General features: G+C 37.1%; 1 pseudogene; it reads left to right on the top strand.

The window, feature by feature from the left end:
• Nucleotides 1-19547, top strand: part of LOC149237415 (ruBisCO large subunit-binding protein subunit beta, chloroplastic-like) — a 106048-nt pseudogene that overhangs the window by 48755 nt on the left and 37746 nt on the right.

The raw sequence follows: 19547 nt of genomic DNA, 5'->3' as shown, positions 1-19547 counted from the left end.
GCATTTTGAAATTTAGTGATCAGTAAATGAAATTGCATCTTTACATTTTTTTATAATTTGCAGCTATTATTGGTTGAAAAAAAGATCACAACTTCAAGAGACTTGATTATAATATTAGAAGAGGCCATTCGTGGGGGGTATCCAATCTTGATCATTGCCAAGGACATTGAACAAGAAGCCTTGGATACTCTTGTCATGAACAAACTTTGTGGTGCATTGAATGTTGGTGCTTTGAAAGCTCCTGGATTCGGACAATGGAAAAGGGGACATAGTTTTCCTTTAGAAATTTCATCACTCTCGTAAATTTGTACTATTGTGAAATTGGTTGAGGCAACATCTTTCACAATATAACAATATTCAACACTTCCCATTCTGACATTGCTATATTCACTGGAGTTATTTTTCAAGTTTAGCTATATTAAGGACTTACATGCACTAAGAGATTAAGTACAAATTTCGGTGTGTATATAAGCAGTGCTATATCATTTTTCGTGGAAACAATCTTTATTTGGTAATGGATTTGCTCTACAAGTTCAACTTTTCATGTTAATAGGATAAATTCTCATTGAGTGAGATGTATTGACAATAAAATCTTTCCACCATGTCTTGGTCACAGGTTTCTAATATCTTATGTAGATATTGTTTTGTCTATTCTTTCTCTGTGTAGGCACTGTTATCAGGGATGAAGTTGGATATTCTCTTGGAGAAAGTTGGAAGTAAGGTTCTAGGTACTGCTACCAAGGTGGTACTTACCAAGGATTCAACAAAAATAGTTGGTGATGGGAGCACTCAGGAAGGTGTTAATAAAAGAGTGTCTCAAATTAGAGGCTTGATAGAGGTGTGTTATTTCTCTATAACTTAAATAGGTTTCGTTATGCAAATCGAGGCTTGAAATTATTATCTTGTTTTCTCTGTATAGCCACCATATATAGTAAAGTGGCCTCACCCAGTGGGAGGGATCTCCTCATTAATATCATTCATGATGATGGTATTAATCTCAAATTTTATTTGTGAGTTGTCAAGATAGGAGTGTAGAAAGAAAAAAAATTGATGCACGGTTTATAATTTGAATATATGTGCCTCTGAAGGAACATGCAACAATAATTACAGACATTAAATTTAAATAACTTAAGGTTTCTTTAATATGAGAATATGTTTGGCTTGATATTTAACTTCCCTATCAACCTATTTTATCAAAGGTTTTCACCAATGATATCATTCTCATTTTCTTTGCAGGTTGCAAAACAAGACTACGAAAAAGAAAATTTGAATGAAAGAATTACCAAGATTTCTGGTGGAGTTGTTGTTATCCAGGTAAAGTTTGGCATGCTGAATTCATGGTAGCTATTTGTAACAATTCCCTGTTATTAGCATTATAGCAATCTGAATCTAGTTGATGGATGTTGGTGACTACATTTCAATGTATATTTGTCTAAAGTAAGAATCGAGTGTATATGATAGTGTAAATGGAAGGAAGGATGCTATATTTATCTAGATTCATTTATCTGGGCATCTCTAGATGGAAATGAAACCTTTATTTATCTAGATATGCCTATGACAAGATGCAATAGCCCTAATTGGACAACACTGAAACTAGCTCAATTCAGTGTTTAATTGCCATGACCAATTCCTTCATTTTCCCATAGCAACTATGCTGCAATAGTGGTGCCTTTGCAATGTTGAAATGTCCTACAATATTTTCCTATGACAAGATGCAATAGCCCTAATTGGACAACACTGAAACTAGCTCAATTTAGTGTTTAACTGCCATGACCAATTCCTTCATTTTCCCATAGCAGCTATGCTGCAATAGTGTCACATGGAGCCAGGGTTAATTTGCACACGGACATCTCTCTTTTGAAAATGAAGGAAATGTGCTAGGCTCTCATCTAATATATGTTGCTAAGATATAATAAACTTATGGTGTATGAGTTATCATCATTCTTAGTCCTTAGTTGTAGTAAATGTACTGTCTTTGTGTTCATGGCTGAAATAAATAATTCTCCATTGAATTTCTATTAGCATCATCCAGAAACTCTTTATTGATTGATGCTCTATGAAATGCATCAGCTCTGAGTTACTCATCATCCACTTTCTTGCTGAGATAGAGATCAACTGCCATGGTTATGGAGCTATTGCATTTCCTCAAGGAGTTTCTAATTTTGTTTCTATACGACTGTTAAGAATTTCTCTCTCCTTACCTGGAGTGTTCTTAAGCGTTCTTGGGTGGATTTCTACTTACTGGAGTCGTTTCCCTCTCCCCTAAGCATTATTTTCATTTGCTGGGGCAAGTTTGAGCTTGATCTTGGTTGTCTAAGAGGCCATAGGTACTAGAAAAGGCCATACATAACTGTAGGAGATCATTGGCTTTCCAATTTCCCTTCATTCCCATAAATCCATCGAATACATGGGTGCTAAAATCTACAAGGCAGAGCATTCTTGATGTGTATTTATGGTAGAATGTATTTATATTATAATGTTGTTAAATTGAGATTCATTACTTGAGTGATTCAAATTATATGTTGTTCCATTGGTATTGGGAATCATTACATGAGAACCCATTAACTATAATTATTCACCAATAATATCCAGAGGTTGTTCTATACTAGAATGATGATTGTCCAGTATGATGTATAATGAGGATAAGGTTGAAGAAATGAATGAGGAGAAATCTCATTTAGGGGGAAGTGTGGATGAAGGTTGTATTCTAGAAAAAGAAAATACAACAATATGGAGTCATGGACAAATATGGACAAATTTTGATGAAGAACAGGCTACCATTTTTTGTATAAAACCTCTGTCATTAAGTTTTATTAATAGTTAGAGGAAGTTTTTATGTCAAACAAAATATTAAAATCCCCACTTTCCAATGTATTCAATCCTTCTTGAATTGGATATGTCAATCAAAAGTTTTGAATTCATACATGATATGAATCCTTCAAATTTATACCAAATCCTATGAAAGCATTCCATGTAAAAGCTTGTGACCTTTTCTTTTTAATAGATCTAGTCTAACCAGACTTGTATCTTCCAGTCAAAAGACAACTATCATTTTCAACCCTCATTCAACACTTGTTTTAGAGCCAAACTTGTACAAACTACAACTCGTTTGGCTCTATACCAAATCCTTTGAAATTATGTCCATCAAATCTTTGAATATATGACTTTCAACAGACTCTGGTCCAATCAAACATGGACTTGCAAGCCAAAGTTCTATGTTACGTGCTAGACACTAATAGCTAAGAGTCCTCATTTGTGAGTATTGTAGGTTGTTCAAATATTAACATGAACTTTATTTTGTATTACTATAATGATATATGCGTATATAAAATACTAAACAGGATGCTTATAGATGATATAGAAGATAATTATTAGCAATAGTATTCATGACAAAATATAGTTGATAGATATGACTATTCCTAAATGGGTGTCAATTCCATATAAAATTACTTCACAAAACACAATTCATAGGCTTAATATTGATTATAGAGAATAAGGAATAGAATATGGGTGTGCTTTATTTTGGAATCACGACAACAACAAACAAGGGCTGGAGGCAGTGTTAGTCCCTGCCAGGGAAGGCAGGAGCTAGATAATTATGGATAATCATGGCTAGAGCACAAAGTAAACCATGAAAAACATTTGAATGTCATCCAGACTATATAAACTATATAGAGGTAACATAAGCAAGATACTTGAATGCCATCCAAATTATATAGAGAGGTAAACCAATCTTATACATAAGATAAGATAAGATAATTTTATTAATGTCCAACAAATGACCATAGTAGGTCAATGGGACTATCAGTTACAATGATTACAAAATGCCAAGCTGGTGGACCAAACGGTCCCCTTTAATATTTCTATTAAAAAGCAAAAATACATCTATAATCCAAGTAAATGTAGATGTAGAAGCTAGAAGCTCTCAGCTTCAAAACAAAGCACTGCGATGATGCAGAGAAGGAGAAGAAGAAAAAGGAGGGGGGAAGGAGTCTCCTGTCCTATTCCTACTCCTAACATCCGAGGTCGAGAGAAGAAAACTAAGAGAAGCTTGTCAAAGTCTATTGTCCTGTGGGCATACTGGGTTGTCACTGTTGTCGCCTAGAGGTTCTAGGGCGCCTCTTAGGGGTGGATCCAATCCTGGATTGTTGGTGCAGTCTGGTGGGTCAACCCCCTTGGGACCGCACTAATCTAGTCTCAGTGTCTGTGGGTCAGTCAATGGTTCTTTTGGTGCCTCGCGCTGATGGTAGTGCCCTAAAGAAGTCTGTGATCTTCTGCGTGGTGTCCGATCTGGTGGGGGGCTGAAGAGAGAGGTATATTTAGTACATCACATGGATGGATAGGTATATTGAGTACAACACATGATTTTAATAAAGACATATCTTTCAATTAGGTTAGATATTCTAAATATGGTGTGTACTTTTCTGATTTTCTTGTAGTCAATATTGCTATGGAGACAACATTATGGAAACAAAAGCACTAGAGTAAGGAAAATCAAATTCCTTAATAATTATTAATAGGCAGTGAATACACAGTGAGATGTGAGATTACAAGAAGAAAGAAATAAAATGATCCCATGCTAAAAACCAAAGATTCTATACCTTAATTTCATATTTTTCAACTGAAAAAACCCCTTTATGAGAATAGAGTTGCTCCTGATGTCATCAAGACTCATAGAGCTGCTCCTGATGTCATAAAGATGCTCTTGATGGTAAGGAATGGCTGCTACATAGGTCCAGTATATTCAATGCCCTACTGATAGGTATATGGATAAGATTGGGGCAAAGTTTGGCCTCCAACATAGGTTTTTCCTCACACTTGTTCAAAATGGTTGTCAGGCAATCAAGGGGTAAACAATCTTTATGTAAGCTAAAAAAAGCAAGAAACTTAGGATAGTAGTTGTGGATTCACCCTTTCAATCTTTTAAAATATTAGATATTGTGCTTTACTTATGGTTTAAAATTTTGTTATTACGATATCTCGAGTTTTGATATCTATGATAATAGTGATTTAATGGGGTAAATTCAAGAAAAGCAGATGACTACACTGCATGGATGTGATCTTTCAAATCATATGACATCATTTTGAAAAGATGAGGAAAAATAAGGATGGGTATGAGAAATGTTTTCTTTGTAAAAGAATGGGTGAGATAGGTGAATGATGAGGAAAAATAAGGATGGGTATGAGAAATGTTTTCTTTGTAAAAGAATGGGTGAGACAACTGAATGTAGCTAGAAGCACACCATTGGAGCTTGGAAACTCATTACCCTCCCCGGTGTCATGCAAGATAATTTCTAAAGCAATGGCTCAAGTGCATGGCAGGTAGTTCAACAAGAGCGCACAGATTCTTTACAGGGTCCGATTATTCTAGACACCTAATCTAGACTTGAGAGGCCTTGGATGGGCTCGAGACAGTGGCTAGCACCCTAGTTTCCTGCAAATTGGAGCTTTATCACATACATGCTATTTTTCTTACCACGATGTGTGGCCATGGTGAAAAGTTGAAAAATTACTCTAAAAACTCTAAATCCAGCCCTAAAACTAGGAAACGTTTAACCAACAAACTGCTAAAAGGCTGCAATTTTCGTGTCCTCCAAACCTGTTGTGAGTATGAACATGCCACTGACACATAACAAGTAAATGTTTCATACAATTAAAGAACAAATTTGGCTCAACATCAGGCTCTGATACACATAGATTTAGTTCCTAACATCTTTTGCACAATTTAGCTGCTTCCCATGAATTGAATGTCATTTTCAGTCATTAGATGAAGCTCTATACTTAGCATTTGTCGCATCATTGTTGATTCATTTCGATCGAGTTTGACATTGGTTCAGTCTAAATTCAGAGAGAGAAGTTAATTAGTACTATACTATGCATTATGAATCACATTAGATTAGCACAAGTGTATTTCATTCACTTAGAATCAGCATAGTCACTCTCATTGATTACAGGGTAATGATTCATAAAAGGCTAGTGATATTACTGGAATGTAACTATGTTATCTTACTAGCTTGTACAGAGGGATAACCATTGCTCTCTAGGAATATTAGCGGCAAGCTATATAAATTTCTACTTAAGTATAGGCTATAATTTGGGCAGTTGGTCATGTTTGAATTATCTGTCAGGGGTCATGTTTCCATTGGTACTGGGAGTTGTATATTTTCTAGGGTTCTGATTTTATGGTTCACTACTGTTTGAAAGACCTGTTGATTATTTATCAAGATTTTCATGAAATATCTTCTCATGCTTTCTCAAAATTCACCTAAAACACCTGGATATCATTGTCCATGAGCTTTGACTTAATTAAACAAAGAGTGATTGTGCTTGGATTGGTGCCTTTGTAATGTTGAAATGTCTTGCAATCTTTGCCTATGACAAGATGCAATAGCCCTAATTGGACAACACTGAAACTAGCTCAATTCAGTGTTTAACTGCCATGACCAATTCCTTCATTTTCCCATAGCAACTATGCTGCAATAGTCTCACATGGAGCGAGGGTTAATTTTCACATGGACATCTCTCTTTTGACAATGAAGGAAATGTGCTAGGCTCTCATCTAATATATGTTCCTAAGATATAATAAACTTATGGTGTATGAGTTATCATCATTCTTAGTCCTTAGTTATAGTATATGTGCTCCCTGTCTTTGTGCTCATGGCTGAAATAAATAATTCTCCATTGAATTTCTATTAGCATCATTCATAAACTCTTTATTGATTGATGCTCTATGAAATGCATCAGCTCTAAGTTACTCATCATCCACTTTCTTTCTAAGTTAGAGATCAACTGCCACGGTTCTAGAGCTATCACATTTCCTCAAGGAGTTGCTAATTTGGTTTCTGTACGACTGTTAAGAATTTCTCTCTCCTTACCTGGAGTGTTATTAAGTGTTCTTGGGTGGATTTCTACTTACTGGAGTCATTTCCCTCTCCCTTGAGCATTATTTTCATTTGTTGGGGCGAGTTTGAGCTCAATATTGGTTGTCTAAGAGGTCATAGGTACTAGAAAAGGCCATACATAACTGTAGGAGATCATTGGCTTTCCAATTTCCCTTCATTCCCATAAATCCATCAAATACATGGGTGTTGAAATCTACAAGGTAGAGCATTCTTGATGTGTATTTATGGTAGAATTTATTTATATTATAATATTGTTAAATTGAGATTCATTACTTGAGTGATTCAAATTATATGTTGTTCCATTGGTATTGGGAATCATTACATGAGAACCCATTAACTATAATTATTCACCAATAATATCCAGAGGTTGTTTTGTACTAGAATGATGATTGTCCAGTATGATGTATAATGAGGATAAGGTTGAAGAAATGAATGAGGAGAAATCTCATTCAGGGGGCAGTGTGGATGAAGGTTGTACTGTAGAAAAAGAAAATACAACAGTATGGACAAATATGGACAAATTCTGATGAAGAACATGCAACATCAGCCAACTTCGATGAAAACACAAAATGTGAACAGTTTGAGCTGTCTGATTTCGCAGTTATTGCATATTCAACTGGTGGATCTGTATCTTCTTGTATTGATAATATGGAAGATCAAGATTACATACAACAATGTATACACACTTTTACCTTAAGGCAAAGTGTTGCGCAAAAGACCCTCAAGGAAAACTCCCCTGAGACAAATATCAAGTCAGTGAGCAAAAACTGTTGTAAAGATGCTAGCAGTCAATTGTCCAAGGGTGATTTTTGGATGCCCTCACAAGAACTAAAGATTGTATCCCACTATCCAAAGGATCTTCTCTCAACTACAAAGGGTATGCTAATAAATGCTTATGGGAAAAAGGCACAACACATTTATCTTTGGTTGGGAGTTTATCCATATTGCCCATGATGTAAATAGTTATAATGTCATGTTGAGTAGATTTTTGGCACACCTTTAAGAAGGTATCATTATCGAATGGGGGCTAGAAATCTAAAATGTTATCCATTGAATTAGATATAGGATTATATTTGTCTAGATGGGAAGGTTGATATAGTTTGAGCTTGTAGGAATTAATTATTGGAGAATACCCTATTGCAGAGGAAGCTTTGGGTTGAATGAAATTTCATGAACCTACTGTAGAATCTGTGAGCTAAATTTTTATTTTTAATATATTTTTGCCTTATACTATTTCTTATGATGGATGGCATATGATATGTAGGAATATTTTCACTCTATAGAAGATATTCATGGCCTTGTGTATGGTCAAGAATATTCCTAAACCTCAAATGATGACAATCTGCTATTCAAAGTTAACAAAGATATTTTGGATATTAGAAAGTCATTTGTATCATGCTTATGCATGGTACAAGCTCTATATCCTCTAGAAAAGCTACAATAAATACTTAGCATAGAAGGATTTGCAGCTGATGGCATCATCTGGATTGTTGGCTACCATTTCTATTATGCCCTATGATCACAAGCATGGGGCTCACCATTTTGAGCTGGAGAATGAGAAGGAAAGAAGTTCAAGAATGGCCAGTCTTTTAAGTTTTGGGATTTAGTTTGGATTCTAAAATGGATACCAGAGAAGTGGTAAGTTATTTCAATGAAAAGGCTTAAGTTCATCTATCACTGTTTGAGATGTTTGCATTTGTATAGGTTTTTCTAGTATAAGTATTATATTTTATGCTTAGTTCAAGGAGTTTTCTTCCAATATGTCTAATAATAATATGTTTTTTTGGCAGTTGTCATGCTCAACACTTCTATCTGAAGTGGTAAGTAATAGGTATAGAGCTCATTAAAGAATTTATTTTTGAAATTAAGTCTTTCCTTGATGTTGTTGAGAAGTCAGAGCACACATATATTCTTCTAAGCACTTTTTATGCTTGTACAGGTTACCTCCCATATGTCTTTCCATATGTACCTTGTACCTTGTTACCTCCAAACTTGCAAGTAAACTGTTACCTTCCATATGAAGAATTATCAGCCACTGAGACAGAAATCAATGTTTCACCTGCCAAAGGTCCCAATGTTCAATCAAAAGCAGTACCCATAGTAGCAACTCCACCTCCAGCTCTTGTCCTAGATCTTCTTGGTTATTTGATAGGTTTAGGCAATGCACTTGTCCCTAGAGATTAGTGAGCAGTAGGCTCTAGGTGGGTATTAGATAGTCAATTCCATTTCATTTTGTAAAGAACAAATGGAAAAAATTGGCTTTATTGTTGTTAGATGTGAATTCTATTTACTATGATAAGCGTCAACCTGATTAAAGGAACTTGTGATATTTGGTTAATGTTGTGTGCAAGCCTCCATTGCTTGTTTTACTTGCATCATTAGTAGGTCAAGGCCTTAATATCAATGGGAAACTTATATGGCACGATGGTCAAACTTTTTACAGCTTGAAGTTTTAGAATAACTCTTTCGGTCTTGCAGCTGCTGGAGTCTAGACCTCTACAAGTGTAGTTCATAAAATGTGAAAATAGTTGAGATATTAGTTCTATTTACTATAAATATTGCTAGTTTAATAGGATGTAGATGCACATCTATTTTGAGTCCTTTTTCTAAGTTTCATTCCTGGTAAATTAGGTGCCACCATTACAGCCTGGGAGCTCAGCACACACACTGCTGCCAATGGTATTGTTTCAAAACATATCTCCTGGACTGGAAAACGCTCTTTTGTAGGTGGAAGTAAAAAATAATCAACAACTTGTTTGGTATTTTAATGATAATATTCCATTTGAAGTTTTCTTCACTAAGGATGGCAGGATGGAGCGTGCAACATTTCTGGAGGTAATAATGAATGCTAGGATCTAAATTTTAAGCTTTGGAAGTTTTCTTCATTGAGGATGGCATGATGGAGTGTGCAACATTTCTAGAGGTAATAATGAATGCTAGGACCATTCCCTCTCCACCACTCTGCCTGTGCCTTTGACTCTGTTGGATTTTTAGGACTTTTGGGTCAGAAGGACTGGGCAGGATGGACAAGTCCAAGAGATCAAAAGGGGAAGAGGAAGAGCACATAGACGTGAGCTTGTTCTCTCCATTGAAAAGCTGCAGGAAATCTAGGATGAGCTTGAGAGGGTAAGTTCTCATGCACTCTAAAAACTGCTTTTTGGGGTTATTTTATTTTATTTATTTTTAAATTGGTTTTTTTCTTATATTTTTTGAAAACCTTTTGCCCATTCCTTTCTCTATGTATTATTTTTTGTTTTATTGGTGCATCTGTGGATTGATTGAATTTTTGCTTGTCCGTGGGCTGCTTGAGAATGATTTGTTACAGCCCTTAAGAGTGGGTTTGAGGAAAAGAGCAGTTTTTTCAGTAAACCCACACTTCATCTTCATATTCTTTCAGTCTTTTGGATATGGACATTTTGATTGGTTTACATATGTTGTTTTTCCAATAGTGCAAGGTGTTAGGGTGTCAGTCTTTCCAGCCTTCCTCCAGTGATCAAATATGCTCTTACAAAGTGATTTTGAAGTGTCAAGGTCAATTTTTGTCATTTTAGTGAGTCTTCAAGCAAAATTTGGTCACTAGGCATTAGGTCTAGGGTTTGCTTTCACTCCTTCTAAAATTACCCAAATGCCAATCTATGTCACTATTCAGCTGAGTCTATCATCATTCATAGGGTTTTCATTATCATGTCAGTGTCGAATGAGTCATTTTACACCTTGTTCATGCTTCAGTTGCGCCTAGGTAAGGTCATTTCCCTCTCCTAGGGTTTTGAAGGCAATTTCTCTTGGACGGTCAAATCATCGGCAAAACTTGTATCCTGATGTTCATACACCATCCCCTATCCTTAAAGTACCTTATCAAGTGCTTCCCATCACTGAGATCCCCCAAATTCCTCATTTTCACACAAACCCTAGTTTCTTGCTACAACCTGGCAATTTTCTAGGTTGGACCTGTGTTTTGCCCTTTTGGACCCCTTCCCCTCACTGGATTTATGAGATTCCACTTTTCCCTACTTCCTAACATTCCTACCCACTCCCAAAAATTTCCTTAAGAATTTACAAGCCCCTCATCCCCTTCATTGCGCTTCATTTCCACAAAATTCCTTGTTTCACACATCGGGATAAGTTTCACTCAAAAGATGTTTCAGAGCCATCAAAGATGAATTTTGGAAAAATAAGAGAGTTTTTTGTCCAAAACATGCCCAATAATAAAAACCTCCTTCACTTTTTACATAGGTGTCATGGTTTTAGAGAAATGTCAAAAATATCGTTGCCTCAGGAGAATCGAATGCACCTCTGAAGTGACCTTGGGAAAATCAAGTTTTCGCCTAGCTTGGTTGGCCAAATGACTTTTTTGATGAGTCAAATGATAACTAGACACAAATATATTTCCCATGAGATATCATGAGCTCAATTTGGAGTTGAGGAAGGCATTCAAAAGTTGACTGCAACAGCACTCTGCCTTGAGGCAGCCTCATTTGGCACATTTTGACCAGTCTTGGGAGATTTGATTTTTGACAGAGCAAATGAACTCCAAATTGCAAAATTCCAGTTGTATTGGAAAGTAGACTCAAATAAATTTCCAACGAGATATCCTGCTCCCAATTTGGACACTAGGAAGGCCTCAAAAAAGCATCTGAAAGTTGCGCTACGCGTAGGGCTCAGGCGCGCTACGCATCAGGGTTTTGGCTCAATGCGTAGCGTGCCGCGCGCTACCCTTAAGTTGGGGAGGTCCATTTCACAAAAACTCAGCATTTTTGGATTTTTCATGAAAATTACACTTTCTCAGCCACTGTCAAGACATTTCATGGAGATTTGAGCCCCCAAAAGGTCAAAAAACAAGCAAAAAATGACCTTCTGCCACTTTTTGGACACACAGGAAGCAGTCTTGGGAGATTGCATTTTTGGAGGGGCAAATGGCCACCAAATTGAGAAAATCTACTTGTTATAGAGAGTAGACATCCAGACCTTTCCAACAAGCCCACGTGTGCCTCATTTGGATGTCGGGAAGTGCCCCAAAAGTGGGCTCAAAGGCGCGCTACGCTTTGAGAAATGGCGCGCTACGCATCAGGACATTTTCTCAATTTTTCACCTTCAGCTCATGAAAACGCAGCATTTGACCAGTTTTGACTTTTTGGTGGGATTTTTCATCCTCCTTGATGTAATATATGTAATTTCATGTTGACATGACACTTTTTTACCTATTCTAGAAGATTCATTCATAAAATGGCAAAAAATTAATGAATGAATTGGTTTCCTAGCTTATAGAGGCAAGTTGTTTTGATTGCCTAGATTATAGTGCTCAGTTTAGAATTGGTTGAAACAGCTCCTATGATGATGAGCTCGACCCCTATAGGCAAGGTAATGTGTTAGCTTGCCTATATTATGTATTTTCTTAGTCATTTTCATGGTTGGACTCTTGAGGGACAAGCTTAGACTGTTTTACTCTTTGTATCTCTGCAATTTTGGCAAAGGAAAGACCAGGGTTTTGCAGCACTATTTGGGATTCCTGTGGTGATTTGTGTTGATGGTGTGCTTCTCTCATGTACTTGTAAGTTTGTTATGTGTATCATTTTCCTACTCCTCTCTTCTGCAAATTAAATAAATGAAGTGTTAAGGTAGAATTCATGGTTTCTATGCTCTGCCTTTAAGTTTGCTTAATATCTATGTTTTCATTTGTTTAAGGAGAACTCTCGATGGTTTCTTGCTCTCCTTAGCTCCTCACCAGTCATATCCATCCATTCACTTATTTCAAAGGCATCAAGACAATCTCCTACCTTGCCCCAAAAAGACCTCTGCAAAAACTGTGTCTCATCCCCGCACCCAAAATTGTCGTGCTCAGCTTTCCAACAAAACCCTAAAAATTTAAAATCAAACTTTCCCTATCAGTTTACTAGCCTAAAATCAGTGTTCTTTATTGGTCATCTCAGCCCTTTGAAGACATTTTGCCGAGATAGACCCAGAGAGAGCCCTCTCCTGTCCCCGTAGGGCTAGCTACGAGGCTAAGTGGTTTGATGTTGCCTTGGATTTTGTCTTTTTCAGCCTGAGGCCAAATTCAAGCGCTAACATATTGGCGACCATACTAGGGAAGAACAAATGGTTTGCTTGTTGATGTCATTTGTTTTATAGCTACAGACGGAGCCTGAAGTTATGCCAGGTAGCCTTCGAAACGCTTTTGCTATGCATAAGCGAAAGTAGATAAACGCTGCTTCAGTCAATCTCCGGTCTAGCTTGTAAAAGTGACATTTAACTTGTTAATTACCCCAGTACATGTATCAAGTTCAGATCTGATTGTTGATGGTGGACAACGATCAGATACTGACAAGGCTGAAATCATTCACTGGCGACTCCTTCACTGAAAAATCCAGAGATCAATGCTTCATAGTGACTTCACTGCAGGAAGATTAGTAGCTTTGAGCTTTTCAAAATGGATCGGGTTGCAAGAAGATATGCTCCCATGAGCCGAGATCACATCCCTGGTTTTCCAAATAAAATTCTGAAGGTAGATTGGTCAAGGAATTTGCCTACATTTAAAGATGATGGTAGGAAGGACGCTGCTCTACATCTGGTTAGATTTCACATGCATATTCGCAAGTTGAAGGTTGATTTTCCTGAAGATTGCTTGATGAAGATATTCTTGGCCACTCTGGAAGGTAAAGCCCAATCATGGTATGAAAGTTTGCCGCCTGCTTGTATTTACTGTTTAAAGGATTTTCATGCTATGTTCATTGAATGATATAAGGACTCTTATCCATCATTAAATTTAGTTCAAGACTATTGCAAGCATGCTTATAGTTTTATTGAAAGCCTTGAGAAATATTATGAAGATGATAATTTTATGGATGGTGAGATCATGGAGGCTCTGTATGAGAATCCATTTCAGCAGCATAAAGAAAACTTAGAGGATACTTGTCCAGATGATCAGGACATTTTGCAGCAGAATCAAGATCAGCAGGCTGAAGATGGTCATATGGTGGAAGATGATGAAAGAGAGGGTTCTATTACAGATCTGCCCACAGAAGAAGACAGCGTGCAGGGTAGTCAAGATTCAATTTCAGAATGTGATGCAGTCAAGTCAGCTATTTCAGATCAACATTCAGATCATGATGACCAAGAATACCTTGTGCTGAATCCCATCAAAGAGAGCTCTACTGTTGAGATCATAGACAGAGTTGTGGATTCAGATGTTCATAAAAAACAGAATGAGATCTTTGTGCAAGTAAGTGATAAATCTCCTTTCAATAACTCAGTAATAAATGATAGTTTGAATGCCCTGTCATATGAAGATAATTACTGTTTAAGCAGAAGAAAACAAAAAGCATTGTCTCCTTTGTCTGAAGATGAGATAGATCTACTTTTGAGAGGTCTTGTTACAGCCCAAGCTACAGCAGATTTGCAGTGCACACATAGTCAGGAAAGTGTTGGAGAAACTTCTTCCTCTTTTGAAAAAGATGACTGTCTTATAATCAGTTTTGTAGACCAGCAAAAAGATAATTTTTTCTTTCACAAAGATGATAAGGCTGTCATGTTTGATAATCTTGAAGATTGTTTTTTGTTTAAGAATGACCTACAGCACATTCACACCACAAAAGATAAAACATTCAGGATTTCCATTCAGATTCCTCTTCATATGTTTCATGCGCTGAAATGTTTTTCCAAGAAGAGATCTGCTCATCCATTTGTTCAGAGTTTTTTGAAGCCTATGAGCATACTTTTACTGAAGCACATGATGAAGGCAGATCAGAATTTGAAACAAAGGACACCTTGTTCTTTCAGTAGGAGGTGGCAATGGCAAATCTTCATGTTTTTTACGATCCTCTAGCAAGTTTGTTGCAGCCAGCAGTGAAAGTGCTTATTATAGTGTTTTGTTGCAGCCATGGTCAACTATGTTTTTGGATGCCCAGTGATAGGTTTGTACTGTTGACTAGAAGATCTAATCAGGAGAATCAATCAAGAAGGCATCTGCTTGATTGGTTGCATTGGCATTTTGATATAGTTTGATGTATATTGTCTTGTAAGAAACACAGGTGGTTGTCATCATGATTTCAAATCTTGATGGACTGCTGCCCTTCAAAAAGCTTTGAAAAGTCTTGTTTTAAGTCAGTCATGAGTCATTTTTGTTTGGTCTGTTGAGTGAGTTTTTCAAGTTATTTCAGTTTGCCATCGAGTCGGTTTGAGTCAAGCTTCAGTTAAGTTTCAGTCAGTTTTCAGTCAAGTTTTCATTCAATAAATGTGTCAAAGTTTTGTGTCAAAGGTGGAAATAATGACTCCATCGCCCAATGGATGAAAGCACTGGTCTGCTCTCCCAAAGATCTGCTGTTCTTGGCACCCCCAAGGAGCTACCATCCCCATTGGAGCCAATGTTAGTGTCAGTCTTTCCAGCCTTCCTCCAGTGATCAAATATGCTCTTACAAAGTGATTTTGAAGTGTCAAGGTAAATTTTTGTCATTTCAATGAGTCTTCAAGCAAAATTTGGTCACTAGGCATTAGGTCTAGGGTTTGCTTTCACTCCTTCTAAAATTGCCCAATTGCTAATCTATGTCACTATTCAGCTGATTCTATCATCATTCATAGGGTTTTCATTATCATGTCAGTGTCGAATGAGTCATTTTACACCTTGTTCATGCTTCAGTTGCGCCTAGGTAAGGTCATTTCCCTCTCCTAGGGTTTTGAAGGCAATTTCTCTTGGACGGTCAAATCATCGGCAAAACTTGTATCCTAATGTTCATACACCTTCCCCTATCCTTAAAGTACCTTATCAAATGTTTCCCATCACTGAGATCCCCCAAATTCCTCATTTTCGCACAAACCCTAGTTTCTTGCTACAACCTGGCAATTTTCTAGGTTGGACTTGTGTTTTGCCCTTTTGGACCCCTTCCCCTCATTGGATTTCTGAGATTCCACTTTCCCCTGCTTCCTAACATCCCTCCCCACTCCCAAAAATTTCCTTAAGAATTTACAAGCCCCTCATCCCCTTCATTGCGCTTCATTTCCACAAAATTCCTTGTTTCACACATCAGGATAAGTTTCACTCAAAAGATGTTTCAGAGCCATCAAAGATGCATTTTGGAAAAATGAGAGATTTTTTTGTCCAAAACATGCCAAAGAAGAAAAACCTCCTTCTCTTTTTACATAGGTGTCATGGTTTTAGAGAAATGTCAAAAATATCGTTGCCTCAGGAGAATCGAATGCACCTCTGGAGTGACCTTGGGAAAATCAAGTTTTCTCCTATCTTGGTTGGCCAAATGACTTTTTTGATGAGTAAAATGATAAATAGACACAAATATATTTCCAATGAGCTATCATGAGCTCAATTTGGAGTTGAGGAAGGCATTCAAAAGTTGACTGCAACAGCACTCTGCCTTGAGGCAGCCTCATTTGGCACATTTTGACCAGTCTTGGGAGATTTGATTTTTGACAGGGAAAATGAACTCCAAATTGAAAAATTCCAGTTTTTTTGGAAATTATACTCAAATACCTTTCCAACGAGCTATCTTGCGCCCAATTTGGACACTGGGAAGGCCTCCAAAAAGCATCTGAAAGTCGCGCTACGCGTAGGGCTCAAGCGCGCTACGCATCAGGGTTTTGGCTCAACGCGTAGCGCGCCGCGCGCTACCCTTAAGTTGGGGAGGTCCATTTCACAAAAACTCAGCATTTTTGGATTTTTCATGACAAATTACACTTGCTCAGCCACTGCCAAGACATTTCATGGAGATTTGAGCCCCCAAAAGGTCAAAAAACAAGCAAAAAATGACCTTCTGCCACTTTTTGGACACACAGGAAGCAGCCTTGGGAGATTGCATTTTTGGAGGGGCAAATTGCCACCAAATTGAGAAATTCCACTTGGGATGGAGAGTAGACATCCAGAACTTTCCAACAAGCCCACTTATGCCTCATTTGGATGTCAGCAAGTGCCCCAAAAGTGGGCTCAAAGGCACACTACGCGTTGAGAAATGGCGCGCTACGCATCAGGACATTTTCTCAATTTTTCACCTTCAGCTCATGAAAACGCAACATTTGACCAGTTTTGACTTTTTGGTGGGATTTTTCATCCTCCTTGATGTAATTTCATGTTGACATGACACTTTTTTACCTATTCTAGAAGATTCATTCATAAAATGGCAAAAAATTAATGAATGAATTGGTTTCCTAGCTTATAGAGGCAAGTTGTTTTGATTGCCTAGATTATAGTGCTCAGTTTAGACTTGGTTGAAACAGCTCCTAGGATGATGAGCTCGACCCCTAGAGGCAAGGGAATGTGTTAGCTTGCCTATATTATTTATTTTCTTAGTCATTTTCATGGTTGGACTCTTGAGGGATAAGCTTAGACTGTTTTACTCTTTGTATCTCTGCAATTTTGGCAAAGGAAAGACCAGGGTTTTGCAGCACCATTTGGGATTCCTGTGGTGATTTGTGTTGATGGTGTGCTTCTCTCATGTACTTGTAAGTTTTTTATGTGTATCATTTTCCTACTCCTCTCTTCTGCAAATTAAGTAAATGAAGTGTTAAGGTAGAATTCATGGTTTTTATGCTCTGCCTTTAAGTTTGCTTAATATCTATGTTTTCATCTGTTTAAGGAGAACTCTCGAGGGTTTCTTGCTCTCCTTAGCTCCTCACCGGTCATATCCATCCATTCACTTATTTCAAAGGCATCAAGACAATCTCCTACCTTGCCCCAAAAAGACCTCTGCAAAAACTGTGTCTCATCCCCGCACCCAAAATTGCCGTGCTCATCTTTCCAACAAAACCCTAAAAATTTAAAATCAAACTTTCCCTATTAGTTTACTAGCCTAAAATCAGTGTTCTTTATTGGTCATCTTAGCCCTTTGAAGAGCTTTTGCCGAGATAGACCCGGAGAGAGCCCTCTCATGTCCCCATAGAGCTAGCTACGAGGCTAAGTGGTTTGATGTTGCCTTGAATTTTGTCTTTTTCAGCCTGAGGCCAAATTCAAGCGCTAACACAAGGGAAATTGTTTCAAGGAAAAATTGAAACTAGAACATCCTCAAATTAGTTATTTCAGTTTTTTTTCCATATCCTTTTATTGTTTGGGCGTGAGTTGGTAAAGCTCAGGGTTCAACAAATGTAATATTTTGTGCGATAGTTCTTGATCAGTTACAATCTAGCTGTTTACTATTAGGTTCATAATGACCTGGTGACCTGAGGCTCTTTCAATGTAGTATGCTGCACTCCTACATCCCTTTTGGTCTCAATTACAGTCTGCACGTTTATGATAAGGTCATAGTGGCCTAGTCACCTGGGGTACTCTTGGTCTAGTCACTGCCCCCAAAGGATCTAACAAGGTTGCTAGACTTAATGGAAAAATATCACAATTCTATTCGGCACCTGCCCTTAGGGAAGGGTAGACCTGCCTTACCTATATGGTTGTTGATAGTTGGCTTATTCTTACATTCAATTTTTTATTAGTTGTTGGAAAGCTTTCTTGGAGGAATTAGTGGATAGAGTTTAAGTTGGATTCTTGGTGACAAGCAGAGTATTCCTACATTACGTATTTGTAATTTCATAGTTTCATTCACATTGAGGAAGAACCAGATTCATTGTATCACTTTTGTTTTCCCTTTCCCCACTTATATAGTGAAGTTGCAGCTCTGGATTTATTTTTTCCTTCTACTTTTTCTCTCTGAGATTGAATATAGAGTCTCCAGTACCTAGCAAAGCCTTTTTCTCTTCTATCATAAGATGCATGTGTGTGTAAACCTATGTAGTTGATGAAATAAGTTTGGAGTGGATTGAAACAGTGATATTTTGTTGTGGTGGTGGTGATGAATCATTTTTTCAATTGAGCATAACATGTCTATATGATATAATGCAGAAAAATGGAAAACAAAGTGAAATTTTCATAGGGTGCATTGAGCTGCTCTCTTTTGGCTATTCATCTCCAATTGTGTTGAATGTTAGAAATGGGTTCCAACTATTTTTTCAATTGAGCATAACATGTCTATATGATACAATGCAGAAAAATGGAAAACAAAGTGAAATTTTCATAAGGTGCATTGAGCTGCTCTCTTTTGGCTATTCATCTCTAGTTGTGTTGAATGTTAGAAATGGGTTCCAACTGCAAAACATTTTTTCTTTCATGAGACTACAGAAATCAGTCTCCAAATGAATTGAAAATGTCCTGGTGCACTCTGGGTTGTTCTATCACTAGTCTTACATGGGATGTTTGTATTCAAGTTAATATTTTTTTTTAGTTATTATATGATGTCCAACTGTGTGGGGCCTTCTACATGGGTAAATTGCACTTGGGTATTATGGACAATTGAGTCCTCAATTATTTTTTTTGCTTTGCCTTTCACTATAGGGTCTTTAACATTCATTACTATTTGATACGCTAAGCATTTTCTTCTGGTAGATTTGATGGGTGATGGCACTAAGTTTTCTAATCTATTTCTTTTATTGAGATATATGTGTTTGATAGGCTGGGCAATGTGTGATATTATCCAAGAGGTATTTTAAGGTGAATGGTATATGATTTTTTGTAAATTTCATTTGACAAAGTAAATACTTCTAATGGATAGTAGAATATTTAAAGATATGTGAAGGGTAGGTGATATTTCATTTCCAATTGATTTTTTTTGAAAGAAAAGGTAAGTGTTTCTTTAAAAGTTTGAAAAGAAAAAATTCATAGCA

The sequence above is a fragment of the Pinus tabuliformis genome, chromosome 8 (genome assembly GCF_031772625.1).
Source record: "Pinus tabuliformis cultivar Carrire ecotype Pingquan chromosome 8, CPIR1, whole genome shotgun sequence".
NCBI lineage: Eukaryota > Viridiplantae > Streptophyta > Pinopsida > Pinales > Pinaceae > Pinus > Pinus tabuliformis.
This window is presented reverse-complemented; position numbering and strand designations above follow the sequence as displayed.